A 23592-nucleotide genomic window follows, 5' to 3' on the forward strand; every position below is an offset into this window, starting at 1 on the left:
CAGTGACATCTCACATGACTTATCTTGCATAGAATACATCATATCTATGTCATAATCGTGTCCTAATAATATCACTGTGAAGAATATGGGGTGCGGTGTCACAGTTGGGCTGGAAGGGACCATGATGAGAGGTCATCAAGTCCAGCCCCGGCATTGAGGCAGGGCCAGTAAACCTAGACCATCCCTGCAGCTGTTTGTCCAACCTGTTGCCTGTACCAGCAAAGGGCTTTAAAGCACCTCACAGCGCATGTGCTCCTGCTGTCCTGACTCTGAGGATTCTAGAGATGATGCAGTTTCTTTAATTGGACGGGGCCTTTGGTTTGTGTCAAGCAGATGCAATGGTGGGTTCAGACTGACAATAGGATGATAAAATACCACAGAGGCAGCTTGTGACAGGTTCGGTCACAGAGACCCCCTTGGGACTGTCACTTGATGGGCTGAATTTGCCTCTGAGCCCATTTTCCTTGCCAGCTTGGGACTCCAGAGCCCTGCCTGGTTGAGCCAGACACGCTAGCCTGCTGCAACACAGACTCAGATCTGATCCATGCCCCCAAAGCTGCAGACTTTAACCAAAAACTGCTCATCTGGTCACCTATCTCCAGGACCCAGACATCCAGTTCCCAATGGGATCCAAACCCCAAATAAGTCCGTATTACTCTGTATAAAGCTTATACAGTGTAAACTCATAAATTGTCCTCCCTCTATAACACTGATAGAGAGCTGTTTGCTCTCCCAGGTATTAATCACTTACTCTGGGTTGATTGATAAACCAAAGTGATTTTATTAAGTATAAAAAGTAGGATTTAAGTGGTTCCAAGTAATAACAGACAGAACAAAGTTACCAAGCAAAAACAAAACAAAACAAAACACGCAAGTCTAAGCCTAATACATTAAGAAACTGAATACAGGTAAATCTCACCCTCAGAGATGTTCCAAGAAGCTTCTTTCACTGACTAGACTCCTTCCTAGTCTGGGCCCAATCAGTGGCGTAGCCAGCTTCTCAGTGCAGGGGGAGCAAACATAAAAAATGCGCCCCCCCCCTTGGCTCCTCCTCCGGCCGATCCGCGCCCCCCCTCCCTTGGCTCCTCTGCCCCCGCTCAGAGGGGCTCGGTGGGGGGCGGGCCAGGTGCGGGGGCAGGGGTGGTGGGTGGGCACTGCTCGCTTTTCCCGGGGGCTGGGGGGAGCGGAGCAGTGGGGTGGGCAGCAGCTGGCGGGCAGATCCCCTCTCCCCGGCAGCTTCCTGGTTCCCTCGGCCCAGGCAGCCCAGCATTTTTTTCAAAAGCGGAGCCTGCCGGGCCGCCGCTGGGCTCCTGCAGGCAAGCGGGGGGGCAGCACGGCCGGACTCCAGAGGAGCCATTTGGGGGGGCCGCGGGGGCGGCCAGAGGAGCGAAGCGGCTGGGCTCCTTGGCTATCGCGCCCCACGCTCAGGGTGGCCGCCTCCTGCGGCGGCTCAGGGCTCAGTGGCCGAGCGCTCCACAGCTCGTGGGCAGATCCCCTCTCCCCAGCAGCTTCCTGCTTCCCTCGGCCCTGAGCTGCCGCAGAAGGTGGCCGCGGCAGCGATGTTGAGGCCGCGTGGGGCGCAATGGCCGAGGAGCCGACTCCTCTGGCCGCACTCGCCGCCCCCTCCCCCCCAATGGCTCCTCCGGAGTCCGGCCGTGCTGCCCCCCCACTTGCCTGCAGGACCCCAGCGGCGGCCCGGCAGGCGCCGCTTTTGAAAAATGTACTGAGGGAAGCAGCTGCTTCCCCTGAACCCCCCTAGCTACGCTACTGACCTCAATCCTTTCCCCTGGTTCAGCCCTTGTTAGTTCCAGGTAAGGTGGTAACTCGGGGATTTCTCATGACTGGCAGCCCCTTTTGTTCCATTCCACCCCCTTTTATAGCTTTGGCACAAGGCCGGAATCCTTTGTCTCTCTCTGAGTTCCCACCCCTCCCTCTAAATGGAAAAGCACCAGGTTAAAGATGGATTCCAGTTCAGGTGACATGATCACATGTCACTGTAAGACCTCCTTCTTCATTACCTAGTAGCTGGAAGACAGGTACATAGGAAGGCTTGCAGAAAAACAAACCCATTCACAGTTCATTGATTCTGAAGCACTCTTAATGGCTTCCACTTAACATGTTTGCATCAGTAATACAAGTTTATATTTTATTCTCCTAACTCAAGACAGAGTTAATACATGCAAACAAATAGGATGAACACACTTGGTAGATCATAAGCTTTGTAATGATACCTTACAAGAAATCTTTTGCATGAAGCATATTCCAGTTACATCATATTTACACTTAGAAACATATTTCCATAAAACATAGGGAGTGCAACGTCACACAGCTGTTTTTCTTAAGTGACTCTGAAAAGCACATCTTGGACCTCTAGATTCCTCCTCACTCAGGATTCTAGAGAGCTGTTGCCGGATAGTCGTGAAAAGACAACTCTTCAAACCACCGTTGGAAACGGGCGTTGAATTATTTTTTGGCACCAAGTGTGGTCCATGCAGGAGTGATTTAACACGGGAACTTGCATGGGTCTGGCCCTGGAGCTGTCTTGTAACACTGCAGAAGGGGACAGCTTGAGTGGAAGAGGGGCAGTTTGTGAAGGCAAAGAGGAGAGAGGGAGAAGAAAGCTATGGTGAAGAAAAGATAGGAAGGAGAGTCCAGTGCTTAGGCACTAGGCTACGACTTGGTTGAGCTGGGTTCAATTCTGTGCTCTCCTACAGACTTCCTGCGTGATGGTGGGCAAGTCATTTAGGTCCAGATCCTCAAAGCTCAACCTCCAGTTGAAATCAGTCAGAGTTAGGATCTGAGCCTTCACCTCTCTGTTCCCCATCTGTGAAATGGAGATAATGGCACTTCCCCACCTCACAGGGGTGAGTGGAGGTACCCCAGTAATGGGGACCATATAAGTGCCTAAGATAGGGAAAGTAAAAGACTGTCTGAGGGAATAGAAAGAGCTTGTTTTGGAGAAAGGGAGGTGCCTGAGGAGAGGAAAATCCCCTCTAGACTGGCCCTTAGCAATCAAGGAAACCTCCTGAAGTGTGAACCCCTTGGAGACTTTGTGGCCCAGCTGACATAGCAAATCAAATGCTGAAACGCCCCAAAGAGGAACTGGCAAGCCGAGAAGGAATGAATTTATAATCACCCCTAAGAGGAGAAATTGAAAGTAAGACTCTCTCTTTCACCGGACAAAGAAAGAGAGTGAGCGACTTCTTTATGTTCCCACAAATCGTCTGCCTTCCCATTTAACAGGGAGGAAGGAAGGACTCCATAAAAAACTGCAAAGAAAGAAAGTCAGACAGCAAACTGCCTTGTGATATTTGGCCACCTGCCACCAAATGAGAAATGAACAATACTACAAAATGGGCACGTTGTGTGCCACTGTGAAACCCTGTCCGGTACGGGGATGCTAATTCTGGAAACACTTGTACTCAGTGTCATGCCAGTAAAGTTACTGGAAAAGTGGGAAGGAGGTAGCAGGGGCTTAAGATAGCTAAAAACCACTTTGGACCAAACTAGTTGATTTAAACAAGGGAATCTAGATCAGATTTATGACATGCTGTGGTGTTTGAAGTCAATGAGATGTGTTAGACAGGAGGTCACACTAGATTATCTAATTTTCCCTTCTAGATTTAAACTCTAGGAATGTTGAGGCCTCGAGTTATTTAAGGGATAGATGTTGGTGTATATGGAACTGAAATAATTGCATCCAATTTACTCTTTAAATCTCAGCTATCTGAATGCTAAACACGATTTGTCCCGTTTCCACTCACTGCAACGTTGTGGTTAGCATCACATTAGGATAACATCCTGTTCTGTTTGTACAGCGCCTAGCACAATGGAATTCTGGTCCATGACTGCAGCTCATAGGCACGACTGCGATAAAAATTGGAATAAGCTAACATGATTCCTTGGCATCATTCTAAAGTAAGCCAATTTTCTAGGGAAGACAAGCCCATTGTGGTTCCTTTTACCCCCCACTATATCAGCTGTTTAAATGAATCCCACTCACTAAACTTCTGTGCACTGGTTTTGTCTAAACTATTTTCATTCCCCTCAGTTGTCTAAACCCAATGAAGAGTTCACTCATTTTCAGTTCTGTTTGGATTCTAGTGGGAGGCGAGAGAACTCAGTGAAATCAGCATTTAATTATTTGTTCTTCATTCTTCCTTTTCAGCTCATGAACGTTTTGTGGTAGTCTAGGCAGAATCACTGATAAGCTGTTTATCTGCCTGGCTCCTTCAGCACTAGTGGCAGGCACCCTAGTGTGTTTTCTGGGCCAAACGTTGCTCTTGGCTCTGGTGTCAAGTTGTTTTGGATTTACATGGGTGAATAACAGAGCAGGATTGAACCCATCTGAGTGTCGGTTAGCAAGCTACTGTGGTGCTGCTGCCAAGTCCATATTCTTCTTCCCCCAAGGTCTATTTCTGTCTCCTTCTGCATCCCCATGTTCTTCTACAGTTCAAGCAGAACCATGTGTTTGTAGCCAGCTCATAACACACTCATCTGACCCTGTTACACTCAGCGTTGTTGAATAATGTCAGAGAAACAGCCTTTTTGTCACAGCACAGCTGCCCTTTGTACTCCCACCCCTACTACAGTCTAACCCTTCTTGCATTACTGCATTCTGGGAATATGTGGTCAGGGCTTCAGCGTGAGAAAGGGTGCTCAGAGCAGCAGCACCTGGAGCAATGCATGCTGGGATGCCCTACCACAAAGAGGGTGAGGACGGGAGACCTGGCAACTTGGTTACAGGGCACAGTTACGGGGTCCTGTCTGTAAATAGACAGCTTGCTGGACCAATTACAGGAAGGTACCATGTGTCGGTGTAGCCATCTGTGGAGCTAACGCACCGCTAGCCATCATGATTACTAATAGAGTGTTAATCCTATTGTGCGTGAATGCAAACCATGTTTGGAGTCAACCATGCGGCAGCTGGTTACACTCTGTTAAAAGCTGTAGTAAGAACAGGGCCTGGAACTGCTTCCCGTCATAGGCTGGGCAGCATGAGCTCCTTAGCCAACTCCCCATGATTTCCTTCAGCAGGCCCAAGTGGCCAGCTACTCCTTGGAATCAGTCAGTTAGCTCTGAGCCAATGAACTGAGCAGAGGCCATTCAAGACTATCTAATCAGCAGTAGGATGAAGGAGTCACTACACTGAGAAACTGAAGGCATTGCTCTCTACCATGAGAATACATCATTGTCTTACTCATGTTCGCGGCCAGAGGAGCAGGAGGTTGGGACTTGAACCCAGGTCTCCCACTCAGTACTGGAGAGCAGTAGCCAGTCAGCGTTCTCATCTTCAGACATTTTAACTTTACAAGGAATTGCCATATTGGGTATTGGTTCCATCTTGTCCTTGACAGTGGCCTCAGCTGGATGTGTCACCAGGGGGTGAGGAAACCCATAATGCACCTGTCCAAATGTTACCTTAAACCATAGGGGGAAATTACTTCCTGACCTCCTCTGGAGGTTATCTTACGCCCCAAAGCATGAGAATAGATATCCCTCTTTTAGCCTACCAAATATAAATACAGCTATTGGGCTAGATCCTCAGCTGGCGTAAGTCAGCATAGCCCCATTGAAGTCAATGGAGCAAAGCAAAGAATCTGGCCCACTCTTGAGTCCTATGAATTGCATTTACCCTTTGTACATATATACTTACTTTTATTACAATGACTATTTAAGCTGTATCTAAAGCGGAGGCCACTACTGAGGTATCTACAGGGATGACTAGATAGCTGTGATCTCTCAAGAAGGCAAACTCAGTACTCATCAGTCTATAAGCCACAGATCCTAGCGACCGTCTCCTCCAGCCCACCCATTAGGTTTGCTGTGAGGGAGAATCCAAGCCTCTCTTCTCTGGATCCCTCAGCAGGCTGCAGCATTGGTCCCTTCCTTGGCCTCTTTGGTACACTGCCTGGGAACTGACTGTTACCCCTTTTTGGAAATGGGCTCTTCAGCCTAGGAGCCCACAACCGGTACTGACACATTACTCAGGCTCACTATTAAAAGGGGCTTTCAAAGCCTCCCTGAGCCGTATAGCTCTGCACTGAGCTCTTCTAATAGCCCTTGAATCTGGCTGTTCAAATTCAGTAGAGAGCCGCTCCACCGCCATCCTGGCAGAAACTTTTCCTCCTTTGCTTCACAGATATTATGCAGGACACAGGAGGCAGCTATAACCATCGGGATTTTTTTTTCACTGAGGTTCAATCTCGTAAGTAGACAACACCAGCAACTCTTCAAATGACAAGAGGCACATTCAACCATCATTCTGCACCTGCTTAGCCTGTAATTGAGGTGGCCAGTGCATGGCTTCATGAACCAGGGAGCAAGAGATAGTAGACTGGGTCTCCCATGATCACTATTGGCATTTCAACATTCCCAATGGTAATCTGCCAGTCGGGAAAGAATGTCCCTGCTTGCAGCTTTTTGAACAGTCCTATGTTCTTAAAGATGAGAGTGGCATGCACCTTCCCTGACCAGCCAACACTGATGTTGGGAAAGCATCTCTGGCCATCTACCAGCACTTGCATAACCATGGAAAAGTAGCCTTTTCTGTTGATGTACTCTGTGGCAAGGTGGTCTGGTGCTAAAATAGGGATACGCGTGCCGTCTATCGCTCCATCATGCTTCAGGAACCCCATTGCACTAAATCCATCCACTATGTCCTGCATGTTGCCTGGGGTCACAGTGCTGCATAGCAGGAGGCGATTAATTGCCCTGCACACTTGCATCACAACAGTCTCCGCCGTGGATTTCTCAACTCCAAATTGATTCCCGACTGGCTGGTAGCAATCTGGCATTGTAAGTTTCTACAGTGCAATTGCCACTCGCTTCTCCACTGTCAGGGTGGCTCTCATTTTGGTGTCCCTGCACTGGAGGGCTGGGGTAAGTTCAGCACACAGATCCAGGAATGCGGCCTTGTGCATCCAAAAGTTCTATAGCCTCCGCTGGTCATCCCAAACCTGCATGACAATGTGATCCCAGCAGTCAGTGCTTGTTTCTCGGGCCCCGAACCAGCGCCCCACCATCTGCAGCTGCTCCGTGAGCGCCGCCAACAATCTTGAATTGCTCCTTTCTACGTCCCACAGCAAGCTAGCCACCAAGGAATCGGGTTCCCCACAGCTCCTCTTGCGGCTCTGTAAATACTGCAGAATCAGGTGACTCATGCTCACACTGCTCATCGCAATAGTGCAGAGCTGGGATGGCAGATAGCAAGGAGGGACACGCAGGTTTGCGGGGATTTTGAAAAGAGGCGTGAAATAGTATGGGATGCAAATGAAATTATGGGATGGAGAACACGGCATGATGGGAAGTTGAACCCAGGCTTCCAACGACTTGTTTTGGCCCCATGAGGCGAGGCAAAAACTTCCCAAAACACCCTGTGCTGGATAGCCACCCACGGTGCACCGCACTCTGCATCGATACAAGCGCTCCTGGTGAGGATGTGCACTGCCAACATAAAGCGTGTAGTGTGGACACTCAGAGGTGATGTAATCACTGTGGCAGCTGTATGCTGATGTAACTTAGGTCGACATCATTTTGTAGTGTAGACCTGGCCAAATAGAGCCATTGGGTACTGCAAAAAACCCCAATGCATATAATTTGACAAAAAATGCCATTTCTCTATCTTAGTTTTGTACTGGTGCCTTCATTGTAGATCTGATTGCCTCCCACATAAAATTGTCGAAGAGGGGACTTCATGATGTCTCTGGCTCATCTCCCTCCACTGGGTCTGGTAAACTCTGAAGAGCATTTAGCCACCTCTGTTTTCTCTGGAGTTTCTCAGAGGTAGTAAATATGGGACCCCACAATGCCATTTTTAGTCACCATAACCACCCTTTAATACCCTCTGGGCAGTCCCCTATCCAAAGCAGCTTTAAAATGTCTAATCAGACTTATGTAGTCAGGCTCCTTTAGCCACTGTGTATTTGGGCAGTTGTCAAATTCTAGCAGGTTAGAAAGACGCCTCATACACTTCCAGAAATCACAGCAATCTGTCCCTGTTGTTAGTCATTCCAGTGCTTAGTGCTCCATTAATGAGCTCCTCATCCTTTCTCAACTATGAGTCATGCTACCTGACATAAGTCACCCGCGGTAACTGTCTTTGACGACAAATGAGATGTGTGAAGCCCAGCTACTGGTACTTCAGTCTTTTTGTGCCTGGCAGACTGTGGGGTTGGGTGGGGGGGGTGGGGTGGGGGGTGAGGGAGGGGAAGGGAGATGAATGCTGTTTAATTCTACTGTGACAAAATTCCTCCTCTATCTTGGTGGGTCCTGCGCTTATTGGCGGATTTTCTTGCCGCAGAGATTCACCATGTGGGTTGGGGAACAGCCCAGAGACCTTCCCCTCTGGAAGAACCCACAGTCCAGGTCAATTGGGAGGTTTGGGGGGGAACCCGGGCCCGCCCTCTACTCCGGGTTCCAGCCCAGAGCCCTGTGGACTGCAGCTGTCTATAGTGCCTCCTGTAACAGCTGCATGACAGCTACAACTCCCTGGGCTACTTCCCCGTGGCCTCCTCCAAACACCTTCCTTATTCTCACCACAGGACCTTCCTCCTGGTGTCTGATAACGCTTGTGCTTCTCAGTTCTCCAGTGGCACACCCTCTCACTCTCAGCTCCTCGCACCTCTTGCTCCCAGCTCCTCACACTCACACCACAAACTGAAGTGATCTCCTTTTAAAACCCAGGTGCCCTGATTAGCCTGCCTTAATTGATTCTAGCAGCTTCTTCTTAATTGTCTAAAGTGTCCTAATTAGCCTGCCTGCCTTAACTGGTTCTAGCAGGTTCCTGATTACTCTAGTGCAGCCCCTGCTCTGGTCACTCAGGGAACAGAAAACTACTCATCCAGTGATCAGTATATTTGCCCTCTACCAGACTCCTGTACCCCATTGGTCTGGGTCTGTCACACTGCACATTTACTCAATCTAAATTTCATAAGTTTTTTTCTTATCACGTCCGTTTTTAATCACCTCTCCAGCGCTTCACTTCCTCATCTCTGGCCGCAGCTGCAAGTGGCGAGACATCGTTTTGCTACTCTGAGCTCTCCCTGGCCTCTTTGGTGCTAGGTACCCTGACCCCACTCATTCTCATAACTGAAGAGCCCCATCAGACTGAATAGTGATGACGTTCTATAGAACTTCAATAGTCACTCCTATAGGACAATTAAAAACCTATAGGTTCTCGCTCTCCCTTCCATAGATGCTGGAACTGGGGCGGTGTGTGTGTGGAAATGGCTGGAAGTGGATTCCATTATATACAGAGTTTACAGTTTGGTTCAATGGCTCTCAGCGCCCCCACTATAAAAATTGTTCCCGTACCCCTGCTCCCTTCAGTTCTTTCTCTAGGTTTTCTGAATAATCCTATGGAATTCTATAGCAGGGATAGAAATCTGTTCATGTATTTAGAATGGTCCCAAAATTCCATAGAAATAGTCTCCCTCTTTATTAAATTCTGTAAGAATTTTTTTCCATAAGGGATTTCCTTCAGGGCTTATACTGCTGATGTGCTTGTACTTCATGAATAACGTTTGCCTTGATATTTTTGATGTGTTTTTTTTTTCATATCTTTCCTTAGTCTTCCTTCTGTCACCTTCCTGTGAGAGGCAGAGTCATTGGGAGTGGCCTGAGCCAGGAGCCACTGAGATGAGCTCTGCTCTGACTCAGCGTGCCGACTTGAGGAAATGCCTCCATCTCTGAGTCAACTTCCCAAATCTGTGAAAATGGGATGAGTACAGTTGCCTGCCTCCCAGAACAGTTGCAGGGACTATCTAGTTAATGCGTGTGTCAAAGGAACAATCGCAAGACCAGTCAGCGCTGAACTTCGTGCTGTCCCAGAGGAAACCAGAAGCACCGTGCAGAACCAAAGTCATTAACCGCTGATGATCTCAATTAAATCAACCACACAGACAGACGGGCGGGTTCTCCGCAGCAGCTCCCTGGTGTGTGGCTGCCATCTAGTGATTACCTGAGGTAAGCAAATAAAGGTTGTATTTTTTTTTTGTTTTTCTTTTTTGTTTTGTTTTTGTTTTGTTCCCAGGAAATTCTGAGAAATTGGGGTGAGAAATCATTGTGGGTCGAACAAAATATTCATTGTGATCTTGAGTATTTTAATGCTTCTCATTTTTTTCATAAATAACCGGGAAGGGAAATGTGTTTAGAATAGCATTGTTTCAAACTTACTGACTTTGAAAAAAGTATCCTAAAAAATCAAAATGTGCAGGCTGGTGAAATTGATGCAAGTTCATGAAATGTTTAGATGTCCCCGAATCTGCCTTTTTCTCGGGGAGGGGGGGATTTTGGTTGAAAAGTTGCACCCAGCTCTAGTGTGGACCCATTTCTATATCTCCTCTGTTCAGCCCTCTCCCAAGCTTAGCTTGCACAGGCAGCTGTCATGACTAACTGGTGTGTGTGTGTGTGGGGGGGGGGACTTGGTGCAGCTCACCATGTACCACCTCTTCTTGCTCTTCACGAGCACAGTATCCAGGAGATCAGAGTGACCCTGCGCAGTGGGCTGCCCCACGGCCCACACGCTCTTCCGGCCTCATTCTGGGGGATTCAGTGGGACTTCAGAGGGGCCCCTCGGCACAGGAGTGAATTTCGCACTTTCCACTGTATTTATTTTTGCCATATCTGCTCCCCCTCTTCTCCCCTCCATCCCGGGAAATCTCTTGTACAGCTTGTCACGGGATGGTCCCCTGAAAGTCTTTTCCAGTCTCAGTAACTGACCATCACAACCCAGGTGTTTTACACCTCTGTGCTTTCTGACATCCCTTCAGCAAGCCACAGCCTGGAGTGTCAATCAAGAGATGTCCCCACTTGCTTTTCAGGAAGGGGACAGAATTAGCAGTCACCAGTCTTGCTACTCCTGCCTCAGGTTCACTCCTCTCCTCTCTAGCACTTCCTGTCTGTTTATGTAATCCCAGCTGTGCCTGCTGGAGTTACTTCCACCCAATTAGCACCTCTGCTGTATCACTACTGAGTTAATTGGCGCCCTCTGCCACCTACCTGACTTTCAATCAGGTCGGAAGTGGTGTATACTGGTGGGGATTGGAGTGACAGGGTAACCCAGCTCCCAAAGGGATCTCTGTCCCATAGGAACCTTTTGACTAATCTGCCCTCCCGTCTGGAATCTTTAGCTAGTTGAGGGGTTCTCAAACTTCGTTGCACTGTGACCCCCTTGTGGCAACAAAAATTACTCCACGATCCCAGGATGGGGGACCAAAGCCGGAGCCTGTCCGAGCCCCGCTGCCCTGGGTTAGGAGGGCCAAAGCCAAACCCCACTGCCCCAAAGCGGAAGTCCAAGGGCGTCAGCCCCCCAGGCAGGGGGCCGGTAACTTGAGCCCCGCTGCTCAGAGCAGAGGCCTCAGGCTTCAGCTTTGATCCCGGAAGGTGAGGCAGAAGCTTTGGCTTCAGCCCCAGGCCACAGCAAGCACGGGCGGCTCCAGGCACCAGCGCAGCAAGCGCGTACCTGGGGCGGCAAGCTGCAGGTGGCGGCCTGCCGGTCCCTGTGAAGGCAGCAGTCAGGCTGCCTTCGGCGGCATGCCTGCGGGAGGTCCGCTGGTCCCGCGGAGCCAGCAGCAATTCGGCGGCGGGGATGCCGAAGGCGTGGCACAGGCGGACCCCCGCAGGCATGCCGCCGAATCGGCGTGACCAGCGGACCGCCCGCAGGCGCACCGCCAAAAGCGGCCTGACTACCGTGCTTGGGGCGGCAAAACACATAGAGCCGCCCCTGGCAACAAGCCTAAGCCAGCCCTGACGACCACATTAAAACAGGGTTGCAACTCACTCTGGGGTTCCGACCCACAGCTTGAGAACCGCTGACATCTGAATGAGCAGCACACTCACATGCTCCAAGAGGAGGATGAGGTCAGAGCTTCACCCTAAGAGGAGGAGTGTGATGTAGTGGTGATATACAACACCCAGAGACAGCCTCTTCTACCTGCACCTTCCTTCACAACCACCCAGTCCCTGCTTTCCCTTCCCAGGAAAGGACTGCTGTTGTATAGGGAGCTTTTTCCGGCATCCTGTCTGGGGCTGACCCTTTATATTTGTCAGCACAAAGTCACTAGAGCTCTAAAGTGATCATTTTGCATCTGGCTGCTGCATCTCCTTTCTTCCTGCCGGTGTGTACTTGTAAGAATAAGCAGAGTCAGAATGAGCTCTACCCTGACATCTGGTGGTGAGTTGTGGAAAAGGACTTCAGGGACTGATCTCGTTTGCGTAGGCTCACCCACCCTGCCTAGCATGATGGACTGCTTGCCCAAATGGTCACTTCGGCTGCTGTGGGACCCCCATCTCTTTGTTATCGGGGCAGGAGTAATAAAGGGTTGTTATCCTGGTTATGTGAATCAAGGACAGTAGAACTGTACTTGGCATTTTATGACGGAGGGACTCGCCTTCACCTAAGTAGCACTCGCTAGGCAAGGGACATAGGTTCCAAAGCCCAGTGAATTCAGAGGGAATCTGGGGACATGTATGTGTACTTGGCAGTATGAGCGTCTTGTGATGGCTCTTCTTTGATTTCTCTACAGTGTAATAACAGAGCTAATTTTGACTCTAATAGGAGTCTTATTACATGCCGCAGAGCTGAAATCACTGATACCTAGGTTGAAGCATTAGAACTACTTTGGGCTAGTGCAGGGGTTTTGAAACTGGAGGTTGGGACCCCACAGGGGGTTGTGAGCTGTCAGCCTCCACCCTAAATCCAGCTTTGCCTCCAGCATTTATAATGATGTTAAATATATAAAAAAGCATTTTTAATTTATAAGAGGGGTCACACTCAGAGGCTTGCTATGTGAAAGGGGTCACCAGTACAAAAGTTTGAGAACTACTGGGCTAGTGGCTCTGAGTGCACCAGCACGGAGGCTCCCCGACTAACAGCAAAATCACTGAGAGCTCAAGTTACTAAGAGCTGAAATCACTGAGCGCTGTGTTAAGTGGAGGGTGGGTGGGCTGAAGACATATTGGTGAGTGGTTAGTAGAACGGCTAGCGGAGAGGAGTGGCCAGCAGGAGGGCTAGCGGAGAGGAGCGGCCAGCTGGGCGGCTGCTGGAGAGGCGCGGCTGGCGGTGAAGACTGTAGCAGAACCCCATGGAGAGGCGTGGCAATCGGCTGTCGACCCAAGCAGCGGAGCATGTAAGGCCCCCCCATACATCCCCCCTTCCACCCAGGCTGGGAGGTAAACTCTGCAGATGAACTTCTGAACTCTGGGGGCTGCACTGACCAAGTGGGGTGGGGTGACTGTTGGGTTGCTGGACTTAAGACCCTGAGGAGAAAAGGATACTGCCAAACTTACTGGGGGGTGGGTCTTTTGCTCATGGTTTGTGTTATGAATCCTGTCCGTGGTGTTTCCCCATATAATGCCACATTGTTTCCCTCCTTTATTAAAAGGCTTTTGCTACACTCAGACTCTGTGCTTGTGAGAGGGGAAGTAGTGCCTCTTAGAGGTGACCAGAGGGGTGGTATGTAATTGTCCCAGGTCACTGGGTGGGGGCTCGAGTCGGTTTTGCATTGTGTTATTGAAACGGGACCCCTAGATAGTGAACCCGGCCCTTGTTGCTGCCAACTGTCACGGGCAGAAGGGTTACATAAACATGAGAGTATCAGAGGGGTAGCCGTGTTAGTCTGGAGCTGTAAAAAGCAACAGAGAGTCCTGTGGCACCTTTAAGACTAACAGATGTATTGGAGCATAAGCTTTCGTGGGTGAATACCCACCGCGTCTGACAAAGTGGGCATTACGTCTGACAAAGTGGGTATTCACCCACGAACGCTTATGCTCCAATACATCTGTTAGTCTTAAAGGTGCCACAGGACTCTCTGTTGCTATAAGCACGAGAGGTGCCATGATAGCAGTTTGGGGGGGAGGGGGAGGGAAGAAGAGGGGGAGAAAAAAGTCACGAAAATGTTTCCTTTATATTGTGATGTTTGACATTTATCTGACTCTAGAATTTTTTTTCAGGAAAAAATTGAATTTTTCATTTTAATTTTGAAATTTCAAAGGTCAACATCTCATTGGAATTTCAAAATTCCCCAATTTTTTTTAATCAGCTCAAATAAAGCTTTATAAGATGATGACTGGGATAGAAAAGGACAGGTGAGTTGCATCGAGAAGGTAGGTAAGGGGCGTAGAAGCGCCCATTCTCCTAGCACAAGAACATGAAGACAATCGATGAAAATGAAAGGCAGCACACTTCAAACTAATGCTCCAATTCGGTACTACCAAAAATGTCTCTCTCAGACTGCATGATTGGCCCCTGGAACTCACTGCCACAGGGTATCATCGAGGCCAAGAGCAGAGCAGGGTTTAAAGACTGGCATTTATGGGTAATGAGGACATCCAGACTTACAAGGGTAAGGTTCAAAAGCAAGCGATATAAACCCCCCTGCTTCAGAACATAAACCAACCTCTGACTGAAGGGGTTGGAAAGAAACTTCCTCCTCTTGATGGGTTATTCTATAATTGCCCACTTCTGGGTTTCTTACACCTGGATCTCAAGCAACTAGCACTGGCTACTGGTGGAGAGAGGATACAGGCCTAGGTGGTCCTCTCCAGAACGGCTGTTCCTATGTTCCTACCACCCATTATGGTTCCCGTTTTTACTTCTGGGGCAATGGCACATTCTAACCAGGGATCTTTGGGAAACAAGGAATCTGAAAGTTAGTTTTCATATTTATTAACAAGAAGCCACCTTCTAATGAAACAATGTCTAACTCCCCACCGAACATACTACAGAGAAGGATTGTCATGTGACCCCTACTTGGCCAGGCACTGGCTTTAGACAGACCCAGTCTCTCGGTCATTTTCAGAGATGCAGAGAAGTTAATGGAATCGCTATGATGCAACGTGATTCTCATCTTTATCATGGGCAGGACAAGATCAGAAATGAGGATATCCAAAGCTGAACGCAGCAGTCACCTCCATCAGCACTAGTTCGGTTTTGGCGGCTTTCTTGGTATGGATGTATTGCTAGAATGGAGACCAGTGAATTGCGACACTACCAAAGAATCCACTACACGGCAGTGATCGGATGGGTGCCGAAAGCCCTGGTGTGATAAGATGGACTGATTATCCAGCCAGACCACCTTAAGGACATAGCCAGCGATCGATCCTGGCTGGCTCTCGATAGGCAAGGGGGTCACATCCTTTTGGGACTTGCCATGGGGAACTGAGTGAATGTTACTGGTGTCTGTAGCAGGTGAACTCCTGGTTTCCCCTGCTCTGAATCTAAAGCAGAAAACAAATGAGTGTTACTGTCAATAGTAGTCCTGAACCCAACTGCATTTCAGTGTCTCTGTAACATACCAGTTATTAACACCCACCACTTGCACTGAGAATGAAGCCGGCCTGGTTACAATGTAATGTCTGTGACAAGGTGATAGAACCCCACCCCGATGCCTGAGAGCCCTGCCCCCGGCAGCCAGCAGACCCTCCATGTGCTGCACAAGTGAATGAGTCACCATGTAGCACTGGCAAAATGTTTGTGCAGCTGTCATTGGAGTAGTCTTAACACCCCTAATTTTTTTTTCCAACGCTGTGCTCCCGAAGTCCAGCCTTGTCTCTGTGCTGGGCCATGAGCTGCTGCCTGCTTGTGAGGTTTCCACCCTGGGCTTTCCACCCCTTTGCCTTTTGCTCAGACACTAGGCTGTGATGGAGCTCCTGCACGTGAAGTGAGATGCCCTCTGTTGGCTAAAGCTAGCTGGCTCTTTGGACATGCCCTCTAGGAGAAGCTTCTCAAACAGAGCTGGTGCCTAGAGGGGTTAAAACATTACTTAACCCCTGGGCTTGTTCACCAGCTACCACTGAAAGGGAACAAAGTGAGTAACACCCCGTAGGAAAAACCGAGATACATGCAGGAATAATGTACAGCAGGGCTGGGGCTCAGAGGCAGAGACGAGGGATGCTCAGAGGTTAAGGCACTAGCTTAGGACTTGGGAGACCTGGCCTCAATTCCCTGCTTTGCCACAGATTCCCTTAGGCAAGTCACTTAGCTTCTCGGATGCCCCGGTTCCCCCCCACCCCCGGACAGGGGGCCTAACAGCCCTGCTCGGTCTCTCGGGGGTGTTGAGGATACAGGCATCAGACTGGGAGGTGGAAAGCTGCTTTCCACTGCACCTTCTAAATGCTGGCTGGATTAATAAATGCCCACGGTCAGTTGGTCTGTGTGTGGAGAGTCTTGTGCCTGCTGCTGTTGGGGGTGGGGGGAGGAGAGGCAGGAAGCATGTTACGTTCTTCCAGCAGCCAGACCTGTGGATGTTTGTCTCCACTGGGACTGAGTTGCATAGTCGTTCTGAGAGAGCTGTGTCCCCAGCACTTGGCATTTCCCTTTTACGTGATGGGTCCATTGTTGCAAAGGGCAATCGGGATCAGAGTGTGAGGAAGCCCCTTGGGTAGCTTTAGCCTCTTCCAAGCGGTACTATGAAGATCAGGACTGAAGCCTTGAACGTCGCTTGGAACCTTGGAGCAATTTTCTCCCTGAAGCTCTGTGCTGGCCTCCCTCCTGCACCTTCCAAGTAGAGAGTTTGAGTTTGTGTAATGCTATATAGGTGTGTGTGCACCTTAGTGGAGCTCCCTGGTGCGGGGAGGAACCACACTCAGTTGGAATAAACCCAGTTTAGAACCGGAGGAGCCTCAGTCATTCACTTTATTCTTTTAACCTAACAAACTTCTAGGGATTGTACAAAACAAATTCCCCATCAGAGGAAGGAGGGTCTTATGGCTAAAGCACCGGATGGGAGTCAGCACTGCTGGGTTCTAGTCCCAGTTCTGCTGTTGACTCACTGTGTGACCTCGGGCAACGCATAGAACCACTCTGTGCCTCCACTTCCCTGTCTGTGAAATGGGGCTCTGAATATTTGGGTACGTCTTCACTACCCACCATATCGGCGGGTAGCAATCGATTTATCCGGGATCGATATATCGCGTCTCATAGATTCATAGATTCTAGGACTGGAAGGGACCTCGAGAGGTCATCGAGTCCAGTCCCCTGCCCACATGGCAGGACCAAATACTGTCTAGACCATCCCTGATAGACATTTATCTAACCTACTCTTAAATATCTCCAGAGATGGAGATTCTACAACCTCCCTAGGCAATTTATTCCAGTGTTTAACCACCCTGACAGTTAGGAACTTTTTCCTAATGTCCAACCTAGACCTCCCTTGCTGCAGTTTAAGCCCATTGCTTCTTGTTCTATCCTTAGAGGCTAAGATGAACAAGCTTTCTCCCTCCTCCTTATGACACCCTTTTAAATACCTGAAAACTGCTATCATGTCCCCTCTCAGTCTTCTCTTTTCCAAACTAAACAAACCCAATTCTTTCAGCCTTCCTTCATATATTGATCCCCGAACGCACTCACCGTCGACTCCGGAACTCCACCAGAGCGAGCGGCGGTAGCACAGTCAACGCGGGAGCCGCGGCCATCGATCCCGCGCTGTCTGGACCCCAGATAATTCGATCCAAGATACTTCGACTTCAGCTATAGCGTAACTGAAGTTGCGTATCTTGGATCGATCGCCCCCCCAGTGTAGACCAGCCCTTTGTCTAACTGCATTGCTCTCTATGCTGTGCTCTGCGATCCGCAGATGGAAGGTGGAGTGCATAGTACTAGTACTGCACCAGGCTACCTGGCTGATTGCATCTACCTAGATATTTACAATGCACCCAATCATTTACCTGCATGCATCGTTTGTATCAGAGGCCTTACTGCAAACCTAGGGAGAATTCCCAGCGGCAGATGGCATGGCATAATTTGGATTTCAACATTAATGTTCTTTAAGTCATCCATAGATATGTTGACAATCTCTACATGATCCAGTATTTATACTGGATGGGGGATGCACTGCGCTCACCAAGCGTCTCCTATCTGTTGAGTGTCTAGCTCAGGGGTAGGCAACCTATGGCACAGGTGCCGAAGGCGGCACGCAAGCTGATTTTCGGTGGCACTCACACTGCCCAGGTCCTGGCCACCGGTCTGGGGAGCTCTGCATTTTAATTGAATTTTAAATGAAGCTTCTTAAACATTTTGAAACCTTATTTACTTTCCATACAACAATAGTTTAGTTATATATTATAGTCTTATAGAAAGAGACCTTCTAGAACCGTTAAAATGTATGACTGGCACGTGAAACTTTAATGAGAGTGACTAAATGAAGACTCGGCACACCACTTCTGAAAGGTTGCCGACCCCTGGTCTAGCTGTATCAGTGATGTGAGCTGAGTGCCCCAGGGCCAGTTTTACCTCTGCTCAGGCCATGTGTGGGGTGGGTGGGGGATATTTGTGCAGCTAAAATATACGGGTGGAACTGTAACAAACTCCTGCTTACAGCCAAGGGCCGCAGCAGCTGCACAGACCTGGCCGTGCCCTGCTGTGCCCTGGCGAGAGCCCTTCATCGCGGCGGTATTTCCGCGGCAGGACCTTCCACCGCCTCTGGGCGGGGGGCATTTCAGGCGGCGTTCCTGATTAGAGCAGTGTTGCGTGGTGGGACTCACCCCTGCGGCGCCTTCTGCTGGTGTCAGGGGAATTAGCTCTTTTTCCAGCTCCGGAGCGCCCTCTGCAGGCCAGTGTCCTGCTTCCCCTGAGTCCCGAGTCCCTCCTGGACCCCAGTGCCCCTTTCAGGCTGGGGTGCCCCCTGCAGTACCCCATAGTCTCACTGGGTCTCCCCTCCCTGGGGAACCCCCAATCCCCTATCCCCACCTCGCCTCAGTCTTTGGTTACTGCCAGTCACCATCTAGCTCCCGCTCACTGGGGCGGTCTGCCACTCATCGTTGGCAAGGGGGGTTTGGACCTGCTGCCTTGGCCTACCTCTGGGCTGCCCTCTGCAACCCCAGTACCCTTCTGGGCCTTTAACAAGGCCTGCAGCCTGGGGGAGTTTCCAGGCCGGAGCTCCCCAGCTCCTCTGGCCTTCCCCAACCCTGCTCCACTCCAGGTACCGTGTGAGCTCCTAAGCAGCCAGGCCCATCCCTCTCTACAGGCAGAGAGACTCCCTCGTCTAGCCTCTGACTCACAGCCCTTTTATAAGGGCTAGCTGAGGTCTGTTCCGGGCGTGGCCATAGTTGTGCCTGCTTCCCCAGCCACAGTCCTCTCCAGGGCTGGTTTTAACCCCTCCGGGCAGGAGCAGGGTGACCACCCCGCTACAAGCAGGAATCCTCAGTCAGACAGTAAGCAATCAGAATGGGACTCTCAAACCCCTATGTGACTCCAGAGGGCAAGTCCCACTGACTTTCTGTTCTAGCCCAGCAGCGTCCCTGACGTGTGTGAAATAAGGCCAGACACAGCCGTCCCCAGCTTGCCGTAAATCTAGGGTTGCTCTTGCAATTCTAGTGACTGTGCCGTCGTATTTGGTATCTTGCTTAAAGCCTCAGCTCCTGGAGTCATGTGTTTTCTGAGGATCTCGGCTTTTGGTTTTTTTAAAAAGTTTCTCAACCCTGTGGTTGCAGAGGAAGAAATCTTGAAGACATGGTCTGAGTGTAACCTATGGGCTCAGAAACTGGAGGGCAAATAAATAAATAAACAAACCCACACTATCGTGGCTTTTCTAATCTCATGATTTTTAAGCCCAAGCCCATGATTGGGGTGGTGGTGAAGAGGGGGCTGACTCATGACCTGAATGCAGAGGGTTGGCGATATTATAGCTGTCTAGGGTGGAGCTTCTCTGTCCTGAGCGCTGGCCTCGTGTGGCTGCTTCTGTCTCCCCGTCTCTTGGCATGGCAGGTCCCCAGTGTTTCCTGGGGAGAAGAGTCTCTCTTCCTGCGCTTGGTCCCAGACTCTCTGGGACTCCGCACGGATCTGGGAAGGGCGATCCAGGTGATTTTGCAGTTTGGCTCTAGCCCTCTGGCACAAGGTAGAGCAGCCCCCAGACCCAAGGGGCTGTTCTGACAGCCAAGAGTAAGGCTGCTCCGGCCATGCCTTCTCCCCAGAAGTGCCCCCTCTGCTGGGGGCTGGGAAAGGGACGGGTTAGCTCCCTGGAGCTCTCCCTTGCCCAGGGGGAATCCTGGGAGGGTCTGAGCTCAGGGTTGCCAGCTGCTTTGTGCCACCTGAGAAGTAGGCCCCTAGCCCAGTCGTGGCTCTCACTTCCCTTTGCGGTCTTCACTTTCTGCCCTGGTCTCTCTGAACTCCCCTGAGGCAGCTGGCGTTTGTTAACCCAGCAAGCCCTCCTGCAACCCATCCGCCCCCCAGCAAGCAGTTGTCCCAGCCCCCCGGGGCTGCTCTCTCTTGCCGCAGATGTACCAGTTTGTTATTGGAGATGTCTTTCATTTGAACTGCGAGTGACATCTAGTAGGTGAATTATGAGCCTATAAAACCCGGGAAGTTCTCTCTCCAGCTTGTCATCTTCTACTCCAGGTCCCTGACAGAGACTGGAAGACTTCACTAGCATCCTTCTGGCTGGGAAGGCCTTAACGGGATTCCCCTTTGCAGCATACTGCCATGGGCAAGGTTGGTGCCAAGGACATTTAGGGATAAAAATCCCAAGTGAAGTTGTAACTAGAGGAGCATGCCGCAGAGACAGAGTCAGAAAATGGTGGATGTTGTGTTAAAATAGCTATAAATATTGGAGCAGTCCCTGGTCAATACGGACTGCATCCCTGCTAGGGCTGGCTGAAAATTTCCCATCAGAACTGGTTTTTGACAGAAGTTTTTCACAAAGAGTGTTTGCTTTCCATGGAAAACTTCAATTTTCTGTCAAAAACTGAGCACCCGAAAACTGAAATATTTCAACTGAAAACCAAAACGTTTCTGTTTGGATTTGCTGCCATAGTGCCTTATGGGAGTTGTAGTTCAATTGCCTCATGTCCCCCCCTCTCTTCTGTGGACCAGGCTCCCAAGCTGGACTCCATCGCCCGGGATGCACCCCTATCTCTCCTCAGGGGGAACCCTAGTCCGTCATGGGAATGAGTACATGACACACCAGGATTCCCAGACGGCATTTTGGCAACATACCAAATGGAAATTTTGGGGGGTTGACCAAAGTATTCCACTTTTTGAATTTTTGCCAAAAAAAAAAAATTTTTCAATGGCTTTGCCTATTAAATCTAGTGAGACCCATGACCCACCTGTCCCCAGCAAGCCGGTGTCCCAAACCACTGGGGCTGTTCTCACTTGCTCCACAGACAAGTCAGTCATTGGAGACTTAAATTTATAAGAAAATGATTATTTTTTCCATTTTCATCCAATTTCCACAGGAATATATTTTTTTCCAACCAGCTTTAGTTGCTCTGTACTTGTTACAGTAACACTGTTACTGATGAGCCCAGAGGGATGGATGTAAAACCCCTCTGCCCCGTGGCACCATGCATGTGTTCTAGGCTCCCATCACTTGTATGAAGGGCTGTCAGATAGGGGGCAAGGGGGAGGGAGGCAAAGGAATCCCTACAAGCAAGAGTGGTAGCCGTGTTAGTCTGTATCAGCAAAAACAACGAGGAGTCCTTGTGGCACCTTAGACACTAAGACATTTATTTGGGCATAAGCTTTCGTGGCTAAACTCCACTTCATCGGATGCATGGAGTGGAAAATACAGGAGCAGGTATAAATACATGTAAGGATGGGAGTTGCCTTACGAAGTGTGAGGTCAGTCTAACGAGACAATTCACTTAACAGGATACCAAGGGAGGAAAAATCACTTTCGTAGTGGTAATGAGAGTGGCCCATTTCAAACAGTTGACAAGAAGGTGTGAGTAACAATAGGGGGAAATTAGTATGGGGGAAATTAGGTTTTGGTTTTGTAATGACCCAACCACTCCCAGTCTTTATTCAGGCCTCATTTGATGGTGTCCAGTTTGCAAATTAATTCCAGTTCTGCAGTTTCACGTTGGACTCTGCTTGTGAAGTTTTTTTGTTGAAGAATTGCCAATTTTAGGTCTGTTATTGAGTGACCAGGGAGATTCAAGTGTAGGAGAACACTTCAATCTCCCTGGTCACTCAATAACAAACCTAAAAGTGGCAATTCTTCAACAAAAAAACTTCAAGAACAGTTATTTTTCCTCTCTTGGTATCCTGCTGTTAATTGAATTGTCTCGTTAGACTGACCTCACACTTGGTAAGCCAACTCCCACCTTTTCATGTATTTATACCTGCTCCTGTATTTTCCACCCCATGCATCTGATGAAGTGGGTTCTCGCCCACAAAAGCTTATGCCCAAATAAATGTGTTAGTCTCTAAGGTGCCACAAGGACTCCTATGATCACAGGACCACCCCACTGCAAATACTATCCCAGCTGTGATGTGTCTGTGGAGGCTTCCAAGGGGCATGAGTAGCAGGGCCACGGTTAAGCAGACTCATTCTGTGGTGGACCCTTCAGCAAGGAAATTTCAACCCAGACCCAGCTTCAAATGCACAACAGACTGGCAGGCTTCAAGAGCAGCCACTAGGGTCATTGTTTGTTTTTATTACTCCAGCAGGAGGGCTCCAGTCACTTGCATGCAGCAAAGTCCAACACCGGGAATGGCTTTGGCCAGAGCAGGCAGTGGTGGGGGTGGGGTGGATGCCCCATTGTAAAGCAGTTTTATGGAAGCCTCTGGTTGGGTACAAAAGAGCAATAAACTCCCCACACGGTCATTAAAAAAGCAAAAGCACATTGGTTCCAGGTTTAGTCCATCCAGGTTGTGGACTTGTCTGTGTGTGAGAGAGAGAGAGAGAACTCAGCTGCAGCGTCTACCTTTGCGGCAAGATCTCTTCACTGACCAGTTAGTGGCGGCTGATGTCCCGCAATACAGTCTCCAGCATCCAGGAATTCACAGCCCCTTTGCTATTACTTCCTTTCCCTACACTCCCTGTTTCACCATGTCTGTTTCGTTACTGCCCTGCTCTGTAATTCCTCCTCTCCAATTTCTAGTTCTTTTCTTTCTGCAGTTTCCTTCCATCTCCTTCCCCTGTTGTTCACCTGTCCTGTTTAAATCAGAGATGGGCTTGAGCAGCAGGGTTAGGATTTGGGTTTCAACCTCCTCAAAAGTCAGGGTGTTTGGGTACATCTGATTGGTTCGTAATGGGTTGGTGTTGGGGTGAGCTGGTCGGTGTGTGCACGAGCCTGCCTACACCACTGCCCTCTACTGAATGGAATCAGAACTGCTCCGATGTATGTCATTAGCCCCGTACTGCTAACAGATCCTCTCATTTAGCTTGAACGGTAGGGGCCTGCGCCAGGGCAGTTAGCTGAGTATAGAATCTCTCTCCATGGTGAAGTGACCGGGATGGGATAATCATCGCATGAGTTCAAAAGGAAATGTAACAAACCAGGGTGTTTATAGCTTCCTGGCGGGGGGACAGGCACATAGGCTCTGATTTTCCTTGTTTTCCCCCCTCAGTGTGTGTGCACGACGTTACCCCTGGTGTGAGTGGGTGGGGAGGTGTGGTTTGGTAGCGATGTGCACCTTCTCTGCACTCACTGTGCGCAGGTGTAAATAAAGACACCAGGTGCAATGGAGGGGGAATCAACACCCCAAGCATTGTCTGCCTCTAGCCTCCTAGGGAACAGCAATTCCCTGTGCTGTGAGAGGGGCTGTTCTGTTACCCCTCAGTCTTGCCCAGGTCCTGTTCGCCTACTCGACAAACTCTGCATAAGCTGCTTGGAAGGCTCGTTGTCGCGCTGTTTGCGGCCGCGTGT

This window comes from Chrysemys picta, chromosome 14, assembly GCF_011386835.1.
Source record: "Chrysemys picta bellii isolate R12L10 chromosome 14, ASM1138683v2, whole genome shotgun sequence".
Lineage (NCBI taxonomy): Eukaryota > Metazoa > Chordata > Testudines > Emydidae > Chrysemys > Chrysemys picta.